The sequence below is a fragment of the Tamandua tetradactyla genome, chromosome 6 (genome assembly GCF_023851605.1).
Source record: "Tamandua tetradactyla isolate mTamTet1 chromosome 6, mTamTet1.pri, whole genome shotgun sequence".
Classification (NCBI taxonomy): Eukaryota; Metazoa; Chordata; class Mammalia; order Pilosa; family Myrmecophagidae; genus Tamandua; species Tamandua tetradactyla.
In genome coordinates, this window is record NC_135332.1 from 47,404,710 (window position 1) to 47,432,349 (window position 27,640).

The window sequence follows — 27,640 nt, forward strand, 5'->3', positions numbered from 1 at the left end:
CCCGAATAGCTAAGCATCCTTAAAAAGAAGAATATAGTGGGAGGATTAACACTCCCTGACTTTTAAACCTATTATAAAGCCACAGTGGTCAAAAGAGCATGGTACTGACAGAAAGACAGAAGCATTGACCAATGGAATCAAATCAAGAGTGCAGAAATAGACCACCAAATCTATGGCTAACTGATTTTTGACAAAGTCCCCAAATACTCTGAACTGGGACAAAATAGTCTTTTCAATAAATGGGCATGGAAGAACTGGATATCAATAGCCAAAAGAATGAAAGAGGACCCCTATCTGACACCCTATGCAAAAACTAACACAGAGTGTATCAAACACCTAAATATAAGAACTAGCACCATAAAGCTTCTAGAAAAAAATACAGGGAAACATCTTCAAGACCTGGTAATAAGAGGTAGCTTCCTAAACTTTATACCCAAAGCACAAGCAACAAAAGAAAAAAATAGATAAATGGAGACTCCTCAAAATCAAATGCTTCTGTACCTCAAAAGACTTTGCCAAAAAGGTGAAGAGGCAGCCAACTCAATGGGAGAAAATATTTGGAAATTACATATTGGACAAAGGTTTGATATCCTGTATATACAAAGAAATCATACAACTCAACACCAAAAAAACAAACAACCCAATTATAAATGGACTAAATACATGAATAGGCATTTTTCTGAAGGGCAAATACATATGGCTTAAAAGCACATGAGGAGATGTTCATTTTCATTGGCTATAAGGGAAACGCAGATCAAGACTACAATGAGATACCACCTCACACCTATAAGAATGGCTGCTATTAAACAAACAGGAAACTGTAAGTGTTGGAGAGGATGTGGAGAAATTGGGACACTCATGCACTGCTGGTGGGAATGTATAATGGTGCAGCTACTATGGAAGACTGTTTGGCAGTTCCTTAGGGAACTAAATATTGAGCTGCCCTATGACCCAGCAATAGCACTACTTGGTATACACCCAGAAAAGCTGAAAGCAATGACACAAACAGACATTTGCAAACCGATGTTCATAGCAGTATTATTCACATTTGCCAAAAGATAGAAACAAACCAAGTGCCCATCAACAGATGAGTGGATTAACAAAATGTGGTACATACATATGATGGAATATTATGCAGCAGTAAGACAAAATGATGTCTTGAAGCATGTGATGAGATGGGTGAACCTTGAGGACATAATACTGAGTGAAATAAGCCAGACACAAAAAGATAGATACTGTATGATTCCACTTTTATGACCCTGGAAAAAGGTAAAATCAGAGGCTTATAATACAGAATATAAGGGACTTAGCGATACATAGAAGCTAGAGATGGGTGCATGGTTAGCCAATGAGGTAGAACTCCAACGGAAAGGAATAGATAGAAGTGAAGGCTTCTAGTGGGTCTAGAAGTAATATTACCATATTGAAGATGAACAAAATTGAAAGGGGTTGTATAGACCTACGTGTCCCACTGATTAACACTAGAAATATGAATTAGTTCTTGCAAGAACTACTTCAAAGGTATGATTCGTGCACAAAAAGTGTTTAAGTACAGGGTACAGGGGTAAAACTGCTATTGTGTTCTATGAGCTGTGTTTAAAAGAAAAACATCAGCACCACCACAGCAACAACAGAGGTAAATAATAGGGAGAGGGACAAGAGTTAAGAGGAGGTTTGGGTTTCCTATTTAGCTAGGTGTGTTTATTAGTTTTCTTTCTCTTGGGCAGAATGGAAGTATCTAAAATTGAGAGTGTTGATGGGCTGTGGCTTTGGGCACTATACATGATCCCTGATGAATGCAGGTGGCTGAAGAATGCACTGACTGAGAAGTAGATTGGCGAGCGATGTTGTATACTTATAAACAAATGTGCTGCTTCAAAAAGGAACGAAGTCGTGAAGCAAGCAATGATGTGAATGACTGTGTGGGTCATTTGGTGAGGTAAAATAAGCCAGAAACAAAAGAACAACGATGGTATGGTCTCCGTTAGAAAATGCTTACAAGAAAACAGCATACTAGATTGTAAGCTTTTATAGCAGACACATTTACTCAGGAGTGGTAACTAGTACTTATGGATTTTGAGAGGCTGTTTTATATGTGTGTGTATGTGTGTGTGTGTGTGTGTATATATACACATATGTATGTGTGTATATATACACACACATATATGTATATATGTATGTGCGCATATGTGTATGTATGTATAACCTGATATTTAGAGATAAGAACAAAGATGGTCAGGTTGGGATTAAAGTAATTCAGAACACAGGGATAAGGAAGACAATGTCTATATTTTAGAACCACACATACGCTTTGAGACCAAAGGAAGAAAGGTTTATTTGGTCTGTAACCAAAATTTTCTGTAGAGCATAATCTAACTCAACCTATCTGTATAGCTCATTTGAACAATTGAAACACAGGGAGCCCAGAACAGAAAGAGGTCTTTTAATCCTGTGTAGCTTAATGTAATACCTGGATACATACTAGGGCATATTAAGCAGATAATTGAAAAGTATTGGCAAAGTACCTTGAGGGATGGGAGAAAAAATATGGAACTATTAGGCTTTACCATCAGGAAATCCCCTGATACTGTGTCATACTTCAGAGACACCCGAATCAATAGGCCATACTCTCAATCTTGAGGCTTTCTCAAGTGTAGCTTATGTAGGTAGTGGAGAAGTATAGCCTACCTATAGGCATGCCTAAGAGTTACTTCTGGAGGACCTCTTTTGTTTCTCAGATGTGGCCTCACTCTCTCTAAGCCCAACTCTGCAAGTGAGATCATTGCGCTCCCCCCTACGTGGGACATGACATCCAGGGGTGAAAGTCTCCCTGGCAGAGTGGGAGATGACTCCCAGGGATGATCTGGTCCTGGCACCGTGGGATCAGCAATTCCATCCTGATCAAAAGGGGGGAAAGAAGTATAAATAATGAAGTTCAATGGCAGAGAGTGTTCAAATAGAGTCAAGAAGCTACTCTGAAGGTTGCTCTCATGCAAGCTTCAGTTAGACATTGCTACTTATCATAACCTGCCAAATCCCAACCAGGACGATTCCAGCCAGTCCTAAAGGACACCTAGGGCAATATATAAGATTCCACAAAGGTTCCATGCACTACAGTAACTTTCCAGAAACTTACAACCTCCAAATTGTTCCCTGGACCAGATAAGCCCTGAAACCTAAAGGGCCCAGTCTCTCCCTAACATCAGATAGCTTCATCTCCCTACCCCATATTAATAACAGACCCTTCCCATGTGAAAAAGTTAGAATGACCATAGCCCGAACACCTCTCAAGAGAGGGATAGAAACATCAAAAGTGATGATGGAGTTATACAGAGAAGATATGATTTTACAAATGAATATGAATGCTGAATCATTAAATTGATATCTCTTTTAGTCTTGAGTATCTTAGAGCAGCTAGAAGTAAAAACTTAAAATTGTGGAATTGTAACCCATGTCAAACTCTGAAATATGTTGTACAACTAATTGTGGTGTTGTTGAAATTTATTGCTTTTTTGTATATATGTTATTTTTCACACACACAAAAAAGAAAAAGTTAATTGTGGTGATAAAAAAATATTTAAGCCTCCTAGCCTCCCATATACTGGAGTAACTCGAAGGAAAAATCTGAGAGGATAGTATGGTAGCCCATGACAAACTCTGGGGTCTGTCCTGTGACTACTTGTTGAAGAGTGCTTTGAAAACTATAGCTTTTTTATTTCTTTGCTTTGTATATATTTATACTATACAGAAGAAAAGTTAAAAGAAATGAAAAAAAATTGAGGCCTAAAAAAATTATTATAAAACTAGTATATAATAGTCATTTTAAATGCCTGAAAGTATTCAAGTATTAAGTAAACATCCCTAAATTAGCTAAATTAGCCAATGTTTTTTTATTTATACTTTTGCATATTTTAGGTATTGATATTAAATCAAGATAATTTTTTAAGCCAAAAGATAATTTTCTGACCTCTTTTTTGTGATGTCTGCAGGACATTCTGCTCTACAGATGAAACGTAATTTAATTCTATCCTTATCCCTGGATAGTCAGGTATGTTTTACTTGACTATCTTTGGCTAAACTTCAGATCATGTCAATAGGACATAGAGTGTAATTTTATCAATAATAAAAACCTCAAATTATAATGGTTTATTGTCAGCAAATTTGAATGGAAAGATAAGGGTCCCCCAATAGCCAAAGCCAACTGGAAAAAGAAGAATGAAGTTGGAGGACTCACACTTCCTGACCTTAAAACTTATTGTAAAGTCACCGTAATTGAAACAGCATGGTATTGGCACAGGATAGACATATAAACCAATGAAATTGAATTGAGAGCTCAAAATCAACCCTCATAGTTATGGCCACCTGATTTTTGAACGTCTTCAGGACCTTGTGTCAGGCAATAGTTTCTTAGGCTTTACATTCAAAACACAGGCAACAAAAGAAAAAATAGATAAATGGTACCTCATCAAAATAAAAAACTTTTGTTTCTTATAGGACTCTATCTTGAAAGAGAAACAACAACCTACACAATGGGAAAAAAAATGGGAAACCACATAACCAATAATGATTTAATAACCATAATATATAAAGAAATACTCCAGTACAACAACAAAAAGACAAATGAACCAACCAAAAAGTGGGCAAAGGACTTGAGCAGACTTCCAAAGAAGTTATACTAATGACCAAAAAACACATGAAAACATGCTCGACATCATTAGCCATTACGGAAATTCAAATAAAAACACGAGACAGCATTTCACACACACTAGAATGTCTACTATTAAAAAAGTGGAAAATTATAAATGTTGGAGAGGTTGTGAAGAAATAGGAACACTCATTCGTTGCTGGTAGGAATGTAAAATGGGACAGCCACTGTGGAAGACAGTTGGCAGTTCCTCAGGAAGTTAAGTATAGAATTACTGTTCTAGTTTGCTAGCTGCTAGAATACAATATACCAGAAATGGAATGGCTTTTAACAAGGGGAATTTAATAAGTTGCTAGTTTACAGTTCTAAGGCCGAGAAAATGTCCCAATTAAAACAAGTCTATAGAAATGTCCAGTTTAAGGCATCTGGGGAAAGATACCTTGGTTCAAGAAGGCCAATGATGTTCAACGTTTCTCTCTCAGCTGCACACAGATATTGAGAGAGATATTATTTTCCATGAAGGGCACATGGCGAACATGGCAGCGTCTGCTGGCTTTCACGTGGCTCTACAAAAAAAGAGACCCTCTCCAAAACGTTTCCTCTTTTAAAGGATTCCAGTAAGCAACTCCACCTTCAGTGGGTGGAGACACACCTCCATGGAAATCATCTAATCAAAAGTTACACCCACAATTGGGTGGGTCACATCTTCATGGAAACAATCAAAATGCTCCCACCCAGCAACATTGAATGAGGATCACAGGGTATGGCTTTTCTGGGGTCCACCAGATTCAGACCAGCACAATTACCATATGGCCCAGCAATCCTACCACTAGATAAATACCTAAAAGAATTGAAAGCAGAGACTTGAACAGGTATTTGCACACAGATATTGAGAGTGATATTATTTACAAATGCTAAAGGATGGAAGCAACCCAAATGCCTATCAACTGATGGATGGAAATAGAAAGAGGTATATGCATGCAATGGAACATTATTCAGCTGTAAAAAGGAATGAAATCCTGATACAAACAGTAACATGGATGAACCTTGAAGAATTGACTGGCAATCCTATTCCTAGTAAATACCCAAAAGAATTGAAAGTAATGATTTGAAGAGATATTAGGAGCACCAAATTTTAGGAGTTCCTAAATTTTCACACTGCCAGAAGGATGGGCGCAATCACTTGTTGTCCATCAACAGATGAGTGGATAAACAAAATATAGTATATGTACTCAATGAAACATTATTCAGCCATAAGAACAAATGAAGTTCTAATACATGTGACAACACAGATGACCTTGAAGACATTGTGTTGGGTGAAATAAGCCAGACACAAAAGAACGAATATTGTATGATCTCACTGACATGAAATATTCAGAACAAGCAAAATTATAGGGTCAGAATCTAGTATATAGGTTACCAGGGGATGGAATGAAGAGAGGGAATAAGGAATTAAGGCTTAAAATATACAGTGTTTTTATTTGGGATGATGGAAGAGTTTTGGTAATCCATGGTGGTGATGGTAGCACAGCATTGTAAATGTAATTAGCAGCACTGAATTATAATTTGAATTCAGTTAAAAGGGGGAAACTTTAGGTTATATATATGTTATGTAACTGTACAATGTAAACAATAAATCCTAAATTAAACCATAGACTATAGGTAATTATAGTATAATTATGAAAATGTGCTTCCATCAATTGTAACAAATGTACTACACCAATACAAGTTGTTAATAATAGGATGATATGTGGGAATCCCATATTTTATGCATTATTGTTCTGTAAACCCACAGCTTCTATAATAAAATTTTAAAAAATTATAATGGCTTTTAAAGAAGTAAGTACAACATCTCACATTTTTTTGTTTGTGTTTTTTGGACTAGTTAATTCAGTGACTCAATGATAATTCAGTAGTGATTCAATGATATCATCAGAGACCCATATATTTTCCATCTTTTTGCTCCACTATCTCTTGCCATGGTCACAAGATGGCTGCCACAGTTCCAGACATCACATCCTTGCATCCTCACTCAGAGGCAGGGAAGGCACCATCTCTTCCTTGCACTTATTCCCTGTCTTTTTAATTGACACATTTCAGGGCTACAGAATATTCTAAAGAATAGTACAGTGAACACCTGTATTCCCTTCATCTAAATTCACTAATTGTTAGCAATTTGTCAAGTTTGTTTCTTCTCCCTCCTCTCCCGCTACCATTTGAAAAGAATTTGAAGACATGTTTATTCTTTCTTTTTATAAACTTTTTACTGAAGTATAGTATATTCACACCAAATGTGTTTATCATATGTGTGCAGTTTGATGAAATTCCTCATTTGATCATACCTATGCAGCATACACCTTCCCTGAAATATGTTGAGGGTGACACTAAATAAAATAGAGATTCTGTTGGCAAGAGGGGAAGTGGGAAGAGTAGCTGTAGGATAGGCCCTCACAGGGTCTGCAGCATTATCTTTGTGTCTCTGCCTTCTCTCTTACACTGGAGAGGGAGACTTGTCATGGTAAAAGGAGTGGAGCTAAAATAATATCCAGCACAGGAAGGAACGGTTTCTGGGTCAGTACAGGTTTGGAGTCTCAGTTGCAACCCTTACTTGCTGTATGAACTTACTCAAGGTACCTATTGTCACTGAGCCTCAGTTTCCTCATCTGTACAGAGGGAATAATAATACAACCTCCTTAAAATTGTTGTGAAGATGAAAGGATATAATATATGTAAATCATTTGTCATGGTACCTGATTCAAATGGTCCATGAGTATTATCACTGTAGTAACAACTTGCCAGGCAGGCGTTAGGACTTTCTCCAATCTCTGTTTTACAACAGAGATAACTGATGCTCTGAGAGAGAAAGGAACCCATGTCACCTGACTAATAAGGGACGGAACCAGGATTCAGAATCAAGTTTTTCTGATTCTACACCTGCTGCCTCCCAGTGAATCGATCAGGCCTGGACAACTAGGAGACTAAATCATAACCCAAAAGATCGATTTGTTAACTGACAGTTTTATAATGAGAGATGTAATTGCCAAGCAGTAAGGGAGCTGGTGCCAGAAGGTCAGCACTTTTTTCTTTCCAACAGCCAAGTGAAAAAGGCAGCGGGGATGGTGCTAAAGACTGAGTCTTCTTCAAGACCAGCCTGTTCTTCAGCCCTTGCCAAAAACCCCAGAACGCACCAGAACCCGAGGGGAGGGGTCCAGGGTCTTATCAGAACTTCCAACCTACCATTTGGCTTTTGTCCATTTCTTCTGCTCCCTGGGCTCAGCCATCTCATGGCAAAGGCGGTGGGGGTGGAGCTTGTGGTTGAGATCCTTGGCCGGCTGGGGCTCCAGTTCTACAGTTCATCGTTGCCCCAGCTCCCAGCCCCACCTTCCCTTCAGTATTCAAGAGGGGTACTCTCTGTTTGGCTTTTTATAACTCCCTTTGCTATTACTTTATTGCTTTTCCAGCGACAGGCAGCAGAATAGACTTTGTCTCTATATTGGCTGGGAGAACGTGTTCTGCATTTATTATAGAGTCTGATTTCATTTTGGTTTAGCTTCCTTTGTGTATGGGGGAGGAGGGTTGGCCCTCCTGTAGGTGGATTTCAGCTGGAGGAACGGACTGAATTTCCAGCAGCCTCCAACTTGGCGTTAAGAGTGGGGATATCCTTACTTGGTAATCAATGCTAGAGGCACTTGGGCCAAGAGGGAAGTTGAAGTTCCCAGGAAGGTGTGAAATGGTGCAGCAAGAGCCACTGATTAAGGGAAATGGGCTCTCAGGGTCTCCCTAATGTGCTCTCTGGGATCAATGCTTCTACCTGGGTTTTGGTCTCATAGAGTTCTCTGCTTGGAGGCCTTGGGGCCGATGTTCCCCCAGACCCAGGCTACTTGGAGGAGGCAGCATGGCGGGGGTGGGGGAAGGGGGGGGGCCTGTGCTCTGAGTCATACCTGTCTTGAGTCTGGATTTGGTCGTTGACTGATGCTTTGACAGGGAACAGAGCTTGGGGTTAGCCACCCCCAGATTCAGAGGCCATCATGCTTTGATCTGGGGCATACACCTGGCCTCTCTGAGTCTCCATTTGTCACTGGGAAATGGGAATAGTCACTTCTAACTTGGAGGAGAATAAAAATAAGAACTAGTCCTCACCGAGACTTTCCTGTGTGCCAGAAACTGTGCTAAGTACCTGTTGCTCCAATTTACACAATAACCAGTGTTCTAGTTTGCTAGCTGCTGGAATGCAACACACCAGAGATGGATTGGCTTTTAATAAAAGGGGATTTATTTCGTTAGTTCTTCAGAGAAAAGGCAGCTAACTCTCAACTGAGGTTCTTTCTTATGTGGGAAGGCACAGGGTGATCTCTGCTGGCCTTCTTTCCAGGCCTTGGGGTTCCAACAACTTTCCCCAGGGTGATTTCTTTCTACATCTCCAAAGGCCTGAGCTGAGATGAGGTATGCTGAGCTGCTTGGGCTGTGCTACATTGTGCTCTCTCATTTAAGCACCAGCCAATTAAATCAAACATCATCAGCAGGCACGCCTCTTAGCTGATTGAAGATGTATTGAGCAGGCTCACATACCATTGGCTCATGGCCACAGCAACAGAACTAGGTACTGTCACCTGGCCAAGCTGACAACTGAATCTACCACAACCAGGTACCAAATATGACCCCCTGTGTATAGAGGAGATCGGGCCCATATATGCCAAGGACTTGGTCTGTCTGTCAAGTTAGCTGGACCCTGAACCCACGGGAGCTGAGGAAAAGGGTGAAGCATGTTTTACAAAAATTGACCTAATGCGTATTTTAAAAATTATCCTCATTGTTCTTTTTTATTCCTTGGAATAGAATAAGAAATCACAGGCATCCGAAGCAACACAGGAAAGGTGTGTAGTGCCTTTAATTTTGTGAAAATACAGTCTAGAAATTTTTTAAAGCACAAACATTCCTTGTGGAAACACTGATTGAATGTCCCCTTGTGCTAGCTGGGCTTTGCAGATAGGAGATGGACAAGCCCTGGTCTTCCCCTGGATGCACTTTTTACAGCCTGTAAACAGACATGGTGCAGTGGCTGGGAAAGCGCACTCTATGCATCTGGGGTCTTCCCTGTTTAGTCCGTAGACCAAATCCAGCTTCCTGCCTATTCTCGTACCATCCATGAGCACACTTTTAAACAGCTGAAAAAACTCAAGAGAAGAATATTTCATGACACGAAGATTATATGAAATTTATGTCCTCCAATCAAAATATATTGAGAAAACAGCCACACATTTGTTTACAAGTCGTCTGGGACTCCTTTCGTGGTACAGGGACACAGAGGGACCACTGCAACAGGGACCTTTTGGTCTGCAAGCCTAAAAGCTTTCCAAGAAGTTTCCTGACCCTGCTTCTTGATCATTATCATCCTTTATCTTAGCATATCTTTCTTTCCTTTAATTTGCTTAACAATTTACACTGTCTTGCATCTATTCCTTTATCTAATTCTTCTAGTCACCTTGTGATCTAGGCATTGCCAATCCTTCTTGTTTTGTTTTTTTAATTAGAGAAGTTATGGATTTACAGAACAATCATGCATAAAATACAGGATTCCCATGTGCCATCCTATTATTAATACCTTGCATTGATGTGATATTTTTGTAAAAATTGATGAAAGCACATTTTTTTATAATTGTGCTGTTAACTGTAGTCCATGGTTTAACTTAGGGGTCATGTTTGGCTTGTGCAGTTCCATGGACTATTTTTTTTTTAATTTTTATTCTATTACCATATATACAACCTAATATTTTCCTTCTGAACCACATTCAGATATATATGTCAGTGCTATTAATTACATTCACAATGTTGTGCTACTGTCACAACCATCTATTACCAAAAGTCACTCCCTCTTTATAGATGCCCAGGTAAAGATCCAAGAAGTTAAGTTGCATACCTGAGGTATACAGCTAGTAAGCAGAACTGGGTGAGGGGGGAACCTGAACTCCAGGTTTTCTGAAGCCCAAGCCAGCCTGCCTGCCCATCTGTGCAGGCCATAGACCCTTGCAGAGAGAGGCCAGGTGGCGTTTGAGGTGTGGGCCTGTGATCCCGGTGGGAGTGGGGATTGCAGGGCAGGAGCCCTCCATCTGGAGGATTAGGTGACCTTTAAGGTCTCTTTCAACTCTCGGAGTCCATGGTTGTGTGATCTCTGGCCAGTTCCACGGAGGGCTGGGCTACCTGCTGCCTCCAAAGGCTTCAGCCACAATTGGAGATTCTCTGTGCAGAGCCCTGCTCCCCATGCTCCATCCCCTGCTCTCTGTAATGCTGTCGTTCCAAGCAGGGGCTCAGAGTATCAGCTGTTGCCCCAGGTCTTTGCAAAGTGAAGTCAGATGGCCTGGAGATGCAGAGGTGTGGGTCAGCTCAGCGGTAGCCAGTGACTCTGTTCTTCCTCTTATGTAGGAATGATCCCTCCTGCTCCTGCAGCATTCAGGCCTCAGTGCCCACCAGGCATGGTGCAGTAGAAGAGGCATGAGATTTGGAGTCAGATGGGCCTGGATTCAGATCCTGATTCTCCCACTAACAGGCTGTGAGACTGGGACAACTCTTTGTTTCTCTCAACTTTTTGCTTCCAGTTTTGCAAGACAGAGATAATGATAGTACTTACAGCTTAAGGCCAAGAAAATGAAATGGGAGAAATCATCTAAAATATCTAGCACACAGCAGGCCCAGTAAATGTTAACTCTAACCTTGTTTTGTATTTAAAACAATGGGAAGCCAAAAATATTTAAAAGAGGTAAAAATACATAACATGTGACTTAAAAGAAACCTATCCAAACCAAAAAAGAAAATATCAGCTTCTTTAAGGTTCCCTTTGAGTAGAAAGTGAAATTTTATTTTTATGTATATGTTATGTATATGTAAAGCTTTATGTTTAAGCTCTCCAAATATTCATCTCTTTGGTACACAGGTGGTTCAGTGGTAGTTTGCTCATCTTCCATGCAGGAGACCCAGGTTCAATTCCTGGACCATGCACTTCCCCCCTGAAAACATCATCTCTTGTTATACCCTACAATGAACCCTGGACTATTAGACTTCACACACCCTAAACTCTAGTGTGCACCTATATTCTTTGTGATTTTTGCATATGGGTGTCCCTCTGCTTGCCCTACCCTTCTCTTTTACTGTATTTGATGGACTCCTATTCATCCCTCAAAGCCCAGCTCAAATAAAACCACTTCTCTGAAGTCTTCCCTTATACCCTCACCAATTCTTCTTTCATGTTTCCATAGTACTTTATGCATAAGCCTTATTAAAGTATTTAATTCATTGTTTTGCAGCCCACTGCTGATATATGTGTATAAGATGCCCCACTTAGAACCTTCATGGCCTGAGTGCAGACCTCACTCAGAACAGTAATCAGAATAAAAGATCAATGAAGCAGTGCCCCTTTACCTGAAGAGTCTACCTGAGCTTCTTCAGACAGGCAGCGCTCTCACTGCTCATGACCAGAGATGAGGGAAGCACAATCTGAAGTGGCAACAATAGGTCTCCTCATGAGAGGCTGCTAATAGCATTCCTTTGATTTTAATTTCCATCTTGATTAAAAATATGTGATGTTTATGCTGCCGTAGGGCAACTAGAACTGTGAATTGCTTCACAATCTACACATCAGATTTCACATCTTCCCATATTTTATGTTCCATCAGATTTCTGAAACTTCCAGTTCCCCTGCCACACTCAGTTAAAGTTAGGCTTTATACTCAGGGGCTGTAGGTGCAGGGGAAAACACAACAGTGAGCACGAGGCTGAGTGTAGGTAAGACACCTTTCTCCTCCCTTCTCCCTAACTTGCCTTACTTGATGCCCGTTATCCTTCTGGGCTTTCTCCCATCTTTACTCACATCTGTATAAGCCCATCTGTGCCACCTGGGTGTACCTTGTCCCCTGGCTCAGCCTTTCCAGTGGCCCCACATGGAATTGCCTGCTTCTAGAGTGACTTGCCTTCATTTCACTCCCAGTTTAAACTATTTCTTTAGAGAGCTGTCTCCATCTCCCCATCTTCCTTCCCCCACTGGGTGCGATGAGCCCCCACTAAACTGTGAGTCCCTAGATGTTGAGCACTGTGCCTGGCACAGACTGGAAACTCACTAATTGCTCAATGAATGAATGAATGAATGGACAAATGAATGAGTCTTGATAGCTAACCTTGTACTAGGTCTTTATTTGTTTAGAAGAGGCCAGGCTAAAAGATGCTCCACTTCCTTTTAGCATTCAAAGGAATGGCGGCACTTTTGCTACGGCAGTAAGCGCCTTGACTTTATGACAGCTAGAGACTTATGCGCCCAGCCCTGGTCTCCCTTGTCCCATCATCTCACACCCACAGGGAGGAGGCAGGGACATGGTCTCATTGCCAGCCCTCCATCTCTAAACAAAAGACTGTGTATGTGTGATGTTTAATTTCTTGCATCAACTTGACCAGGATATGGTGTCCAGTTGTCTGGTCAAGCAAGCAGTGGCCTGATTGTTAATGTGAGCGTATTTTGTGGACTGAACTCATTAGTCAGTTGATTGCATCTATGGCTAATAACATCTAAAATCAACAAAGAAGACTGCCTTCGGCAATGAGAGAAGTCTCATTCAATCAGTTGGAGGCCTTAAAGGGAGAACTGATGATTTTAGCAGTCAGAAAGAAAAATTTTTGTCTCTATTTCAGCCAGCCAGTTTCTCCTGGGTCTCCCGGGGAATTCAAAATCACCATCAAGTTCCCAGTTTGTGGCCTGCTCTCTGGAATTCAGGCTTGCCTTCCCCCATGTTTATGTGAGCCAATTCCTATAATAAATCTCTTAAGATGTGCAACTATATTTGTTGGTCCTGTTCCTCTGGAGAAGCTTAGTGCAGCTTGATCACACAGGTCTGTGTGCCTGAGCTTGGAGTGGAGCAGGCGCCCTACCCATGGCACACGGAGACCAAGGGGACACCTGAGAGCATCTAGTCCTTCTCCTTCTCTTCCCCCACTCCCCACTCAGAAGGGGTCAAGTACCTCAGTCACGGCTGAGGGTTCCCATGTCCCGTGGCATGCCATATGCTAAGGTCTGATGGCCTCTGACTTTCATCTTTGCTGTTAAGGAATGCCTCCCAAGCTCCATAATGGGATTTCCCTGTCAGAAGCTAATTATACATCTTTGTGCTTTTATCTCATTGTCTTGCCCACTCTGAGACCTGCGGCCAGTGAGATATGAGCCCCACATCTTGGTGTCTGCTTTGGTGTTACTCTGTTCTGCTTGTTCCTCAGGCCCAAGGCTGAATCTGGAAGCAAGCGAATCACTAGAGGGCTGATTGATTTGTTTTTCACAGGGAGCTGCAACTGATCTCAAAGCTTCTTGTTGCTAAACTCTAAGGAAGACAAAAACAGACCTGGAGCAGCTTCTCGGGATTCATTTAGGGCCTTGGAGCTCACCACCTCCCCCTCCACCCCCACTCTGGGAGCTCAGGACACAGACGGCATTGGAGATCTTTGCCCTGAACTGCTCTCTTCACCTGCTGCTGCATCTGACCCTCCTCCCTTGGGTCTTCTTGGCTGGTAACTTTGCTGCTCATTCTCCTATTTTCATTTTCTTTTGCCTGTTGCATTAATCATCTAACACCATTTTCCCGACTCTGAACTGATCTTCTTCCAAAACAATTATGCCTCAGTGGTGCTTCTTGCTGGCCTGAGTTAACAATCTTCCTGGTTTCAACTCCGTCTTCCCTACTCCAGTACTGCCAGCATCAGGGAGCTACCAGCCCTGAGACCACAGACCTCTTGTATCTACCTTGAAGCTGTGAATATGTTACTCATGTCATGTTGCCAGCAACTCTGGCAAAGATGTAATCCTGGGAAAACAAAGGCTCTAGGAGGTTAAACAAAGTGAGATCAAGACCTCCCAGCTGATAAATGACACACTGGAGCTTTAAAGCCAAGCTCTGCCTGCAGAGTCTGGGTTCTGACTTCTACTTAGTTGTTCCATATCAAGCAGCAGTGACCATACAAGGTCAGACCTAAAACAGAAGGAATCTGGTCCGCCCTTGAGAGTGAATTCAAATGGATCCTCAGAAATCCTGGACAATAGAGTAGTTTTGCTATATTGGAGAATTCCAGTGTTCAGCTTCAGGAGAGACTCAGGGGAGGAGTGAAAGGAGCAGAGAGATGGCCACCCAGCCAGTGGGGTTTGCCAGGCCATCTTCGGGGGTGGCAGAGATCACCACCAGCTCTTACTCTATCACGTTGCACTATTCTGACAGATCGTGGCCAGGAGGGGCTGAGGTAACATGACAGTTGCCTTGCCCTCAAATAGCAATTTCCATTATGCAAAGGACTTTCACCATCATCAGCTTATCTCACCTTCAGGGCGAACTTGGAAGCAGGCAGGGTAGAACTGTGCACATTTAGTCCATAAACAAAGTGCAACTCAAAGAGTGGGTGTATTGACCATGGTCAGACACCTGCTAGAACCCAGTTCTGCTCATGCACCTTTGATTCTCTCTCTTTTCCTCTGCAAGTTCTCTCCAGTGCAGCCCTACCCTCTTTGCCATGCTATAGTGCTCCCTGTAGCCACTTCTCTACTTTGTCTCACTTTCATGTGTCTGCCTCTCTCTCTGAGCTTCTGTGCCCTATCTGTGAAATGGATATTTCCATGTGTTCCTTATCACTGGCACTTCTCCCTGAGTCTAATGAAATGTAGATGTGAAAGTTCTTGGTCATCTGTGCTTTTGTCCTTCTCCAATGATTGATGGCATCATCACAACCCTGAGCCCAGGACTGAGTAATCTAAAGGAGCTCCTCTCCCCATAAAGCTTGGACCCCAAAGGGCCACACCTGCAGAGTAAGGGTGAGCCAGATATGGCTGCCTCCCCTATGGAAATATGCAAGAAAATTTTTTAATGTATTTACTGTTTATTTTTTTATTATAATAAGCAGCAGTATCTATTAAGATTTATTTTATCTTGTACATAGGCACTAAATGGAAGGAACAGATAAATAACCACTGAAAATTTTAAACCATCAGCAAGCCCTTCTGTAGATTTTCACACTGGGTTCATACCATGTGAGTGATCAGAAAACCTCAAGACAAGAATTCCGTTTTGAGTGACTGCATCGTCAGAAGCTAACACAGATCCTATCTAAAACCCCCTTCATTCTAGGATGTAGACAGTTTCCATGAATAAAATTCTAAAAAAATGAACACCTTACAGGTAAAAATAACTATATTACAAGGAAACAAGACACTATGAGGGTGAGTCAGAAGAAATAACTGTAAGCATACAACTCCCTGAACCTCGGTTTTCACACCAGTAAAATGGGATAATAACACCCACCTGACAATGTTGGTGCGTGAACCAAGTGAGAAATTGTATGTAATGTGCTTGGCTTGGAGCCCAATGTCCGCAATGAATGCTCAATGAGTGATAACAGCTATGATTATTTCCTCCATTAAAAAATTATCATTCAGTTAATGTTGGCTTCCTTCTACTATGTTGTTAGTCAGGCATAAACAGAAGAAAGTCAATATAAATAGAAAAATCACAAGATTTTATGTCAGGAGGTTTAGATTTGAATCCAAATCTGTTAACCTCCTGGAATTAGTACCCTCATTCATAAATTGGGGCAGCGATATGTATTTTCATATTCTCTTACTGTGCAGAATTATTTTGAGGATATAATGCAGTGGGAATGGTAAAAGCATTTTTCAAACTATAAAGCGCTGCACAAATGCAGCCCACCCATATTCTCCATTAATTTCTTCCATCTTCTCCCCATCTTGTTTCTGTCCTGAACTGTGGATTGTGGAGTGCTCAGAGATAAAGAGGAGAGATGAGGGCATGTGGGGATGTGGTGGTTTCTGTCCTCACTCGGTGTTTTCTACATTGCAAAGCCAGTGACTTTTTTCCCCACCTTGAGGCAATGGGGGACGGAACACTACTTTTTATTTTCACTACACTGTGTGATAGAGGAATAAAAAGTCAGTCTGGAAATCGGAAGTTCTGGCTTCAGGGCTCATTCTGTTATTTCCTTATTGTAGGATAAGGAATAAGTTATTCCTTATTATTCATTCCCCTTTCTGGGCCTCAGTTTCTCATCTATAAAATGGGAATGCTAATATCTACCTTGTAGTTGTTATGAGAATTAAATGGCATTTTTTGTACAATGAAAATGTTGGACCTTAGGTCTGTTAAGATCTCTTGCAAAGTTAAACATTCCATAACTTTGGGAGAAAGAAATGCTTCTGGAATGGCTGTGTCCAATTATTATAGGGAAGTGCCCACAGGTCTGGAAGTAACAAGGGTGATGCTTCCATGGTGGTTTGAGGTCGGCCCTATGACATAGGCCATGGTTTTCAAAACTGGGATGGCAGCTGGCATCTGTCGCTCTGCTAATGAAGCAAACAACAATCCCTGCCTTCAAAGCTGTCAAACTTGAATTACATCTTAGCAACACACACCACCTTGGCAAAATATGAAGTCAGAAATAAAAATGCTTGACCCCCGACTCCAGGGCTCCCATCTGTCTCTGCCATTTGTTTCCATAGTGATTGTCACTAAGTGATGACCTGCCACTTTGTGCTTTTGTGCCCCTCATCCAATTCCTGCCTCCCACACACACTCACGCCACCCAATCTAAAAAAGGAAGAACAACCCTATAAAGCAGAAAGCGAACTGGGAGGCAGAAGACCTGGGATCTTGCCTAAGTCCCCAAATGGCAAGACCCTGAACTTCTCTGTGTTTCTCTTTCCTCTTCTATGAAATAAGGTGTCCATCCTCAGGTGACTTCAGAGGCTGTGAGACATTTTGGGGTGGAGAGTAGGTCAGTGCTGAGGTCCTGGAGGGGTTGAGTCCTTCCATCAGCGTGAGAAGAAGGTAAGCAGTGAGGCTGCTGCAGGAACCCACCTGCCCCGCTCATGGTTCTTGGGCTCTCCCACCTTCCCAAGGCTTCTGCCTCCACTGGGGCCTCGCAGCAATGCTCTGCCTTCAGCCTTTGCTCAGGCTGACCCACCACCCTTTTGCTACCTTTCCTGTCTTCATCCCTCTCCCCCTGGTGGTGACCTCGTATCTATCCTCAAAAGCTTAATCCAGCTGTTGCCTCCTCATGCAGCCTTCTCAGAACCACACACCCCCACCCCCCGCCCCGCCAGCCCAGTCTGAACGAAGCCCCCTTCTATTTGTTCCTGGTTACACCTATATTATAACCTTGGCAATGTTGTGTCCATATAGCACCCATGCTACACCCTGTTCCCAGCCTGGGTTGGCCTGTGGTTAAAGAAACAGCGTTTCTCTGGCCTCTGGGGGTACCTGCAGAATCACAGCAGCACCCTGCCTGTCCTGGCACAGCCTCATTCTGCTCTCCTGCAGGGCTGCCTCCTGCCTCATTTGCAACCCTTCAGTATTCTTTTCTCCACTTTGAGTGTACAATGTGGATAGAGACAATCCCCATCATGTGGGTTGGACCACTGCTGTGCTCCTGGTTTCTTTGCCCACAGTGGAAGGAATGCTGATGCAGAGGCCTCCAGCCCCACCCCAACCTGCTACCTCTGGACATACCTCTAAGTCCAGGGCTGAGAGAACAGGGGCCCTCTACTGGCCTCTCTCTTGAGGTTCCTTTTGGGATGAGCTGCTATGGATAGAGCATGGGATTCTTTTTCAGCCCCTGGGGCACCTCTGTTCGTCCTGGGGTTGCTTCCTCTGCAATGCCTGCACCCGTGTGTCACTGGTCTAGGTTCATCTGCTTGGGTCAGGGCAGATCTGCTACTTCTCTTCCAAGTGAGTTTAGGGTGAATGAGCCAGGGAGAACTTCCTCTCTGCATTGCCTGTGGGTGGCCTTCCAGCTCACCTCTGAACCTTTCACTGGGGCTCCCTGGCAGAATCTGAGGCTCTTCTGATCCATTGAGAGATGGAGGTGTGGTCTCTTTGCTTCTGTCCTCCCCGGATGCCTGAAATTAGCCTCCTAACTGATTCTACGACGTGAGTTCTTACCACTACCCCTCTACTCTCCATGCCCATCCAGTGAGAGATCTTTTCAAACTGCTCATCTGATGCTAGCTGAGAACTTCAGTGGCTTTTTGCTACACTTGGGATAAACTCCAATACCTCAACATGGCCTTCAAGGCCTGGTGTCATCTAACCCTGCCTTCTCTCTCAAGCCTTATTGCACATTTCTCTCCAGCTTCCTCTGAACTCTAGGCACACTGGGTTTCTTTACATTCTTGTAATGAGCCACCACTGGGCTTCACACACCCTGCAGTGACCCAGTCATCTCAGATCAAGCCTCAAGCTTTCCTCGATATGACACAGCAAGACCAATCAGACCCCTTATTGTATTTAAAATATCCTGTATACTTTTGCTTTCCCAAGACCTGTCACAACTTGTAATGTCTGTGTATTGTGATTATGATTATGATTAACTATATCCCCTTCTGGACTCTAAGTCCTATGAGGGCAGGGATCTATTTTTGTTCACCATTTTATCCCCAGCACTGACAGCAGTGCCTTACTGCACTCCCATAAAGGCGAAATGAGGAGGAGGAGGAGGGAGGATGGGGCCGTGTGCTGCTATCACTGTGGCACCTTGCATAGTGCTAGCAACAAGTTCATGTCAGGAGGGAAGAAATTGACTGGGCCCAAGGTGGCCACCAAATTGGGGAGATACTAGGCACAGAATTTTATCTCTGCAGGGTTACCGGGTCTTTATGTTGGAGACTCCAGCTAGATTAATCCAAGCTTTCTCTTTGGACCTTGACTTAAGAGTCGCCACTCCTGAGGGTGGACCTTGCCCCATGAGAAGGGACACTTGATGATGGAGATGGTTCAGGATAACCCCCAGGACGGCACACATTGGCATCTCCTGGAGTGAGCCGATCTGAAGCCCTTTACTAACTGACAAACCAGGTGCCTGCTTATTAATGAGGAAGAAACAGGCAGTGGAGTAGAAATGCAATGGTTCTTGGGGCCAGGCCCACCGCCCAGGCAGTGCTGTCCACTGCCTGCATGGCCTTGAGCAGGGACTGGCAAGGAGAACCATGTCTCTCCCCAGGGTCGAGGTGAACAATTAAGTGAGAGGATGTCTAAGTGCCCAGAGCCAATCCTTTATTTCTCATCTCCTTTTCCTCTTGACACTGCTTACATCAAGCCTTCAGCATTCATCCGAAGTGATTAACATCTTGTCCTTCTTTGGGACAAATGAGAGTTACTCAATAGCAACTGGCAGTAACAGCCACTCCTAGAGGCCCCTTCACGCCTTGTCTCTGAAGAGGCGCTACCATGCAGGGGACAGAGCCCCTCTGAGGGCAGTACTGCTGACCACACCCCCGCTGTGCTGTGGGCGGATGGTGTGGTCACCTCCTTAAACCACATGAGCTCTGCTTCCAGGTACCTGCTGGTCATCCCTTTGGCCCTTCGTCTGGGCCCTGGAATTTCCACTGGGTCTCACCAGCTCTGTGGAATTCATCCAGCTATAGGAATCCAGCAGCCAGAGCCATTTCATATCCAGGATCCAGAAGAATCCATATACTGTAACATGAATTTTCTGACTCACATTCGAATGCTTTTTAGTGAGTGGCACCTAGGAATTAGAGGAGTCTGAGCTAGTCCCAGATTTTCTCAGCTGACATTTAGGGGACTTACAGAAATAGCCTCTTTACTTTTCTGGGCAACAATTTTCTCAACTGAAAAACAAAACTTGGGTAAAGGAAAAATCACCAGGTATAGAGCCAACAGACACTGCTTCTGGTTCTAGTTCAATTAGTAATTGGCTGTGTAGCCTTAAGAACATCACTTGAACTCTCTGATCCCTTCTCTGGACTGTGCAATACTATTGGGAGGGTTAATGAGATAGTCATGGTGTGGCTCTGTGTTTATTGTGAGGTAGTCAACAAATAGGAAATGTCCTTGCGATATTTAAGGACACTTCTAACTTGTAATCTAGGGAGATCCTTGCAGTGGCCATAGAAAATGGCAACTAATTCCATCCCATCCTGTTTCCAGGACAATGAGAAGAGCAGGGGGCAGGAGGCAGGATGGGACAGTGGAGAGTGAGCCTTGGAAAGGGGCTGGGACAGAGGGCAGCGGGGACTACTGGGAGGACCGGTTGGGGCCATAATGGAGTGTAGCTCTGCTCTGGGCGGTTGGGCCCCAGGCAATGCAGAGGGCGTTGCAGGCTTAGGACTCCCACCTCCACCATGCGCTAATTATGTGGTCCTGGGCAAATGACTCGATGTCTCTAAGGACTTCTGTTTCCCCAGCAGCAAAATGGGTTCAACAACAGCACCTGTCTCCTGACACAGCTGTGAAGACAGCTTGCTGGGAAGTGTATCAGAGTATTAAGAACAAGGCAGTGCTTTATACATCTCAGTTATTGTTGATGGGAGACGCTGTTTCCAGTAGGAGTTTAAATGGACAGTGCCAGGCCCCAGAGGTAGGGGAAGCAGCAGTGGGTGGTGGGGCTGTGGGGCTGTGGGGCTGTGGGGCGGGAGTGAGCTGGGAGCAGACCAGTGAGATCCACAGCCCAGAATCTTTCAGGGGGTTCTGGACAGCAGCTTTGCCCTTCCTGGGTTCCAGCTCCCGCAACACCATGGAAGGGTCCGTTTTCTCCCTTTTTAGGGCAGCCCTCGAACCCCTATACCTTGGCAGTAGCAGAAGAAGCAAACTATTTATAGAATTCAGATCAGGAAGCCCCAGGCAGGTATTTGAGGTTCAGGTAGCTCAGGAAAGCCCATCTGCCCTGGGGAGGAGGGGGGGCGGGGAGCTCATCAAACTAGGCCAGAAAAGAAGAAAATAAACTCAGGGATACTCACTGATCCTTCCCCTGAGGTTTGGGCCAAGCCTGAGGCCTGTTATGGTGGAAACTCTTTTCTTCCTGGTCCATGACTCAGAGAAACCCAAATCTTTGGCGGGGGGGGGGGGGGGGGGGGGGGGGGGGGGGGGATAGGGCATGGGAGCTAGTGGAGAAGAGCTCAGAAAGGGAGGGACACTTTCCAAACCTAAAAGTTATCATCTGCTTTGGACCCCCAAAACCCCATTCTGGTCATCTGTGATAAGAGGGAAAAATACTAAAACCAGTAAAAACAAGACAACGAAACCAAAAACCCCACGCCCTTATGAATTCAGTATTCACTGCCCTTGTGATTTAGCAGAGGAGACATTTGGAAACGGTATCCATGTGTGACAGTGGGGGTGGGGACTGGTGGTGAATCATGGTGTGGCCATTTGAACACTGTCACTACTACAAAGGGGAAGCCAATGCTGCATGGGTCAGGAGAGCAAGGAGGAGCCCGGCTAGGTTTGCATTACGGTTGCACTGCAGAATCATGGGTGATTTCTTTTTTTTCTTTTTTTTTTTTGATATACTCCAAATTATCTGTAATGAGTATATAGTGCATTCTGATGAAAGACAAAGAAGAAAAAGAACTGTGGTTAAAAAGAGGTGTCTTCTAGCTGCAGGGCCGGGCTAGCCACTGGGCTGACGCCTGGTGAGGTGGATCTAGGACCAGCCTCTCGGTCACTGGCACCCGGAGAGGGTCTGATAGGAGGCCCCATGCTCAGCCTCTGCCCCTTTTAAATTTCCATCCCGGGCTGCTCTCCATCCTCTAAGGCTGCTGCAGAACGCTCGCCATTCAGACTGGTGGAGGGCACCGGCACGTATGGGGCGCTGCTGTGTGTCATTTCCTAGGCTAGGCTCCCCCTGGGTCCTGCGTATGTGGTGACCTCAGCCATTTCCCCCCATTGTACAGATGATGAGACAGAGGCTCAGGGCCATGACCACGTGTGCTTCCTTCTCACCGCTTTAACGAATGATGGTGATTGACCTAGAAGTGACCACAGAGGTCAGCTAATCTCACTCCCTTGTCACAGAGGGAATGAAAGTGCTCAGGGAGGCCAGAGAATTGCTCAGAAACCACAGTGAGAACCTCGTGGCCCTCAGTTCCTGTTCCTGACTCAAGGTCTGTTCCCAGGAAATGCTTCTGGAATTCAGTTCTCCACATGACCCTGGGGCCCCTCTTCTGTCTTCCCAGCTCCTCAGTGCAGTGCATGGCAGTTTCTCTCACCTGCAGGACTGAAGTCCACCTTTTCTCCTGGACTTTTCAGCCCTCCATGACTCTCTCTGAGCTTTCCTTGTGCCCTTCCGGCACTGGCTTCTGGCTGGCTGCCTCATCACCTTCAGACGGCCACTGGCAGGGGCTCCCCCCATGAAACCTCTCTCCTCCAAGACCCTGACCCATCCCAAGACCATGTACAGCCCGGGATGGACGATTAAATGGGGCAGAGGCTGAGTGGCCCCAGCATAGGATGGAGGTGGGCTCAGCCCTGTCTGCTCTAAGATTCCCAGCCCTTGTGGACACCGAGTGGCTCCCCGGCCTCTGCTCCTGAGACTGTGTTCTTTAAGCCCTTTTGCTGACCTCCAGGGTCCTAACCCTTTGACCCACCCTTTAGCACAATAAATCACTGGCAACCCCACCTTCCTCTCTGCCACAAAACACAAACTCAGCCTGAGCTGACCGAGTGTCTGCCTCGGCCTGTTCTGTCTGGATTTGTGGTCCTCCCTTGTCTTGGAAACTCCTACTCTTACCCCTTGTAGGGAGAACTCTCCTCCTGCCTAGTGACTCTTCCTCTCCTGTCACTGTCCTCAGCACATCTACCTCCTTTGTCCACAATATTGTCACTTGTAAAGAAGATTCTATTCAGGGCCAGTAGCATTCTTCAGTTTCATTAAAGCCAGGAGTGCTAGGATATTAACAATACCGATCGCTAACATTTATTGAAACTTACTATGTGCTATTTATAGCATTATCTCCTGTTGGTCCCGCACACTGACCCTTTGGGTTAGAGACTAGCACTTCCCCCACTTTGTAGCTGAGGAGTCTGAGGCTCCGGGAGGGGAATAATCTGCCAGGGCCACCATCTGTGATGGGTGGGTCTCACTTAACCAGTTGACCGTGCCACTTCTTCCCTAGACACAGACTCAATTAAGAACTTTGAGGTTATATTGAAAGATCACTGGAAGTGTGGCAGGCAAGGGGCTGGTTCTCTGGCTCTTGTCAATTAATTCATTAGTGCAATATCCCTTTATTGGACTTAGAATAGTGAAGTGGTTACAAGCACAGGCTCGAGAGTCAGACCAATGTGACTTCATATTCTGCCTCTTCTGCTTAAAGGCTGTGGGCAGATTGCCCTCACTACGCTGTCATTCCCTCATCTGTAGAGGCCTTAGAGGATGATGAGATGCTGCCTGTGGATGCTCAGCACTGGAGAGGACGTGGTGGAGCTGTCAGCACTCTGCTGGATGGCTTCCTGACTGCTCTGTGCCCCTGCTGGGGGTCAGGACGAGTCAGGTCCTACCCTTGCTTCTGAGAGCCGCAGTCTACAGGCTGGGAAGCACCCAAGTTATCAGACCGTAATAAAACACTATAATAAAGGATTATTATATTATCTTTTCTCCATAAATATATTCATATTATATATTATCTTTTCTTGGTAAAAGCAACTTATTCTGCCCACTGGAGATTACACAGAAGAGATGGCTTCTCAGCGGTTTTTCCAGGATGACTAGGAATCTTTGAGGCCGAGAAGAAATGGAAGGAGAAATGGGTCAGCACATGGAACGGGGCACGGAGGTGGGGTCACAAGGAGGCCAGGGTGACTGTAGCTTGAGTTTATGGGGGAGGACTCAGAGGGAGGACACTGAATTGCTAGCTGGGACCAGGTCAAGGAGCAGCTTGTACAGCAGACAGAGGGGCACTGCTTTTAGACAATAGGGATCCATGGTCACTTGTGTGTTGGTGTCTGCAGGGCCCTTCTGTCCCTGCGGAGAATAGGGTAGCAGAGTGACAGGACTGCTGGGAGTATGTTGCTCTAGTCCAGTGAGAAGTGATGGGGAAAGGAAAGGTCTAAGAAATATTAAGGAAACAGAAGTGACTCCGTGTGTGTGTTTGTGGGCGTGTGTGTGCTGTAGCCTGGAGTGGAATTAAAAATGAGATAATTGTCTTGGTTTGCCAGGGTTACTGTAACAAAGTGCCACAGATTCGTTGGCTTGAACAACAGAAATTTATTGTGCGATAGTTCTGGAGGCAAGATGTCTGAGACCAAGGTGTCAGCAGGGCGATGCTTCCTCTTAAAGGGAGAATCTGCTCCATGCCTCTCCCCTGGCTTCTGGTGGATGGCTGGCAGTCCATGACATTCCTTGGCTTGAGGCAGCATAATTCAGTCTCTGCTTCCATTACATGGCCACCTCTCTCTCTGCCTCTCTCTGGGTCCAAATTTCCTCTCCTTACAAAGACACCAGTCATACTGGATTGGGTCCACCCTAATCTAGTTTGATCTCATCGTAACTAATAACATCTTTAAAGATCCTATTTATAAATAATGTCGCATTCAGAGGACTGGGTTTAGGACTTGAAGATATCTTATGGGAAATGCAATTCACTTCATAGCAGTGATTTTGAATGTCTTTACTTTGGATAATGAGTGGGTTCCCTTAGAAGTATCTGTGGGATTTATAGACAGCTTCTTAGCCAGCAACTGAAAAATGGCAGCATTGACACCTCTCCCTCCAGGGTGGCCTCCCTGTGTCCCGCGGAAGGGCAGGTGCCTGCCTTTGCTCTGTGGCCTTGGTTCTCCTCTCCGTCACAGCCTGGTTCTGTCTGTGTATGTAGTGTCCTGTGCACAAGTCTGCCTTTCCACTAGAGCGTGATCTTCATGAGGGCAGGGGCTGTGTCTTCTTTATCATTACACTTTGGGGTATGGCACAGTACCTGGCACACAGAGACACTTGAATAGATGTTGCTAAAGTGGTGAGAAAAAATGCATTTGATTTTGGAAGTCAGGCTGGCTATGGTGGGCCAAGATTATTCTGGGTGAGCAGGAGGCTGGCTGTGGCCTTGGAGAGCCGGCCCCAGCAGTGAGTCTCTGAAGAGCAAAAGCACCTGTGTATTGAGTCATGGTCCCGGACCTTGGGGGTCAGGTCAAAGGACAGCCCTGCCAAGGACACTTCCCAGAAGCACAGCTCTCAACCACCATGACTTCCTATCTCCGAAGGGCTGATCTAGGGAATAGGAATTTGTCTTGTTCTTTGGGGCTCCAGAAAGCTGAAACTAGGACAAGTACCTGAAAAACATGAACTACAAGGAAATAGCTGGTGACCCAAAACAATCAAGTGCTTTCTGTTGACTAAAACTAACAGAAAATCTAACAGCTCAGTAGCCTTGGGAGCAATGAGCTCCTAGTCTCTGGATGTGCCAAGCAGAATGGAGGTCTGTAGAGGGCTTGGGGTAGAGGCCTCTTGCAGCTCTAAGGCTCTGAGCTTTGTTTCTGGTATTCAGAAGGGCTTTTAGTACTGACAGCCTGTGTAGGTTGCCCCAACTGCCTTCTCAAAGGTCTCCGTGAAGCCAAAGAATATTTGGATGGGCAGGTGGGACCTCAAAACCCTTTTCTTCCTTTAACCTGGACATCTGTTTTCCACAGAAGATCTCCAGAGCAAGTCAGAGTGAACTTGCTCTCTTTGCACTCTTTTCTTCCTTTACCAAGCTGGCCCTCACCTCCTTGGCCGGGGCAGATGCCCAGCATGTGAAATCCTGGAGGAGGAGGAGATTTTCCATGTCATCAAATCATTCCCCATCACAGTGCAGGGTAATCAATGGACCTAAGTTTGAATCTCTGCTTGTTCTTTCTAACCTCTCTCCAAACCCTCTAAAAAATGGCCAGATGCCTTGCAAGTGGCTTTGTGTGCATTGAACCAACATCTGCCAGATGTTTAGTGTGTGCCAGACACTGTTCTGAGCACTGAGGAGGTGAGGTGGACAGAAGAGCAGAGGCCCCTGCCTGGAGGAGATGGAAAATAAATATGGAATCTAATGACAGGTGGTAATAAGAGCTTTGAGAAAAAATGAAACAGGTCAAAGGGACAGTGAGGGACGTTCTAATTGAGGTTGGGGAAGGAAATCAGGGAATGGCATCTTTGAGGAAGTGACATTACGGCAAATACCTGGACGGAGGGAGCTGGGCAAAAGTTTGGGAATTTGGGAGAGAAGGTTCTGGGCAGAGGGAACAAGCCTGCAGAGCCTTTGCAGGGGGGCAGGGTGGGCTGCGTTAAAGAAAAGCAAGCAGGCCCAGGTGGCTGGAGCAGTGAGAAGAGGGACAGGCCAACCTGTGGGGCCTGAGTGAGAAGCCGGGGTTTGGAGCAGGGAAATGGTAGGATCTGAAACCTGCTTGATATCCCTCTATTCACTCAGGGCCTCGGTGATCTTGCCAGTCTGAAAAAGTCTCTAGAGAGCATTGTCCAATAGAAATACAATGCAAGTCACAAATGTGTTTGAAATGTAGTTTTAACAATTTTAGTAGGCATATATAAAAAGTAAAATGAAGCAGGTATAATTAATGTTCATACTCTATTTTATTTAACCCAATATATCCAACATAATATCATTTTCCTATGGAATCAGTATAAAAATTAAGATATTTTGCTTTTTTTCATACAAAATCTTCAAAATTTAGTATGTATTTCATACTAACCAACACAGCTCAGGCTAGCCATACTTCAAGTACTCAATAGTCTCATGTGGCAAGTGGTTACTGTTTTGGACAGTGAGTTCCTTTGGGGCTCCTGCACCCCAAGAGCTGCTCAGTGGGGGGACAAGGGAGAGGGGTTGGGTAGAGTAGGGGGAGGGAGAGGAAGTGCTCCTACTGGGGTCACTGCCTACCTGGGCCACTGCTACGGCAGCCTGGGAATTGACCCCCGCCTGTGCCGGGGAAGCCTACCCATCAGCTCTTTTTTGGAAAGTGGGGAAGATATAAATTGAGGCCGACAGACCCAGCATAACTTGTGTTTAATCAGTTCTAGGGTTTTAATAATGTGCTTTTTTTTTTTAAGGACTGTTGGAATCAGTACTAATATTACTTCCTTAAGGGGAAATATTGAGAACATCAAATAACTGTTATTCCCCATGCATTTTGAGTGGGTTCAGTCACATCCCTACATCCTCCCCCTCTGAAGCTGATGGAAACTGGCCCACCT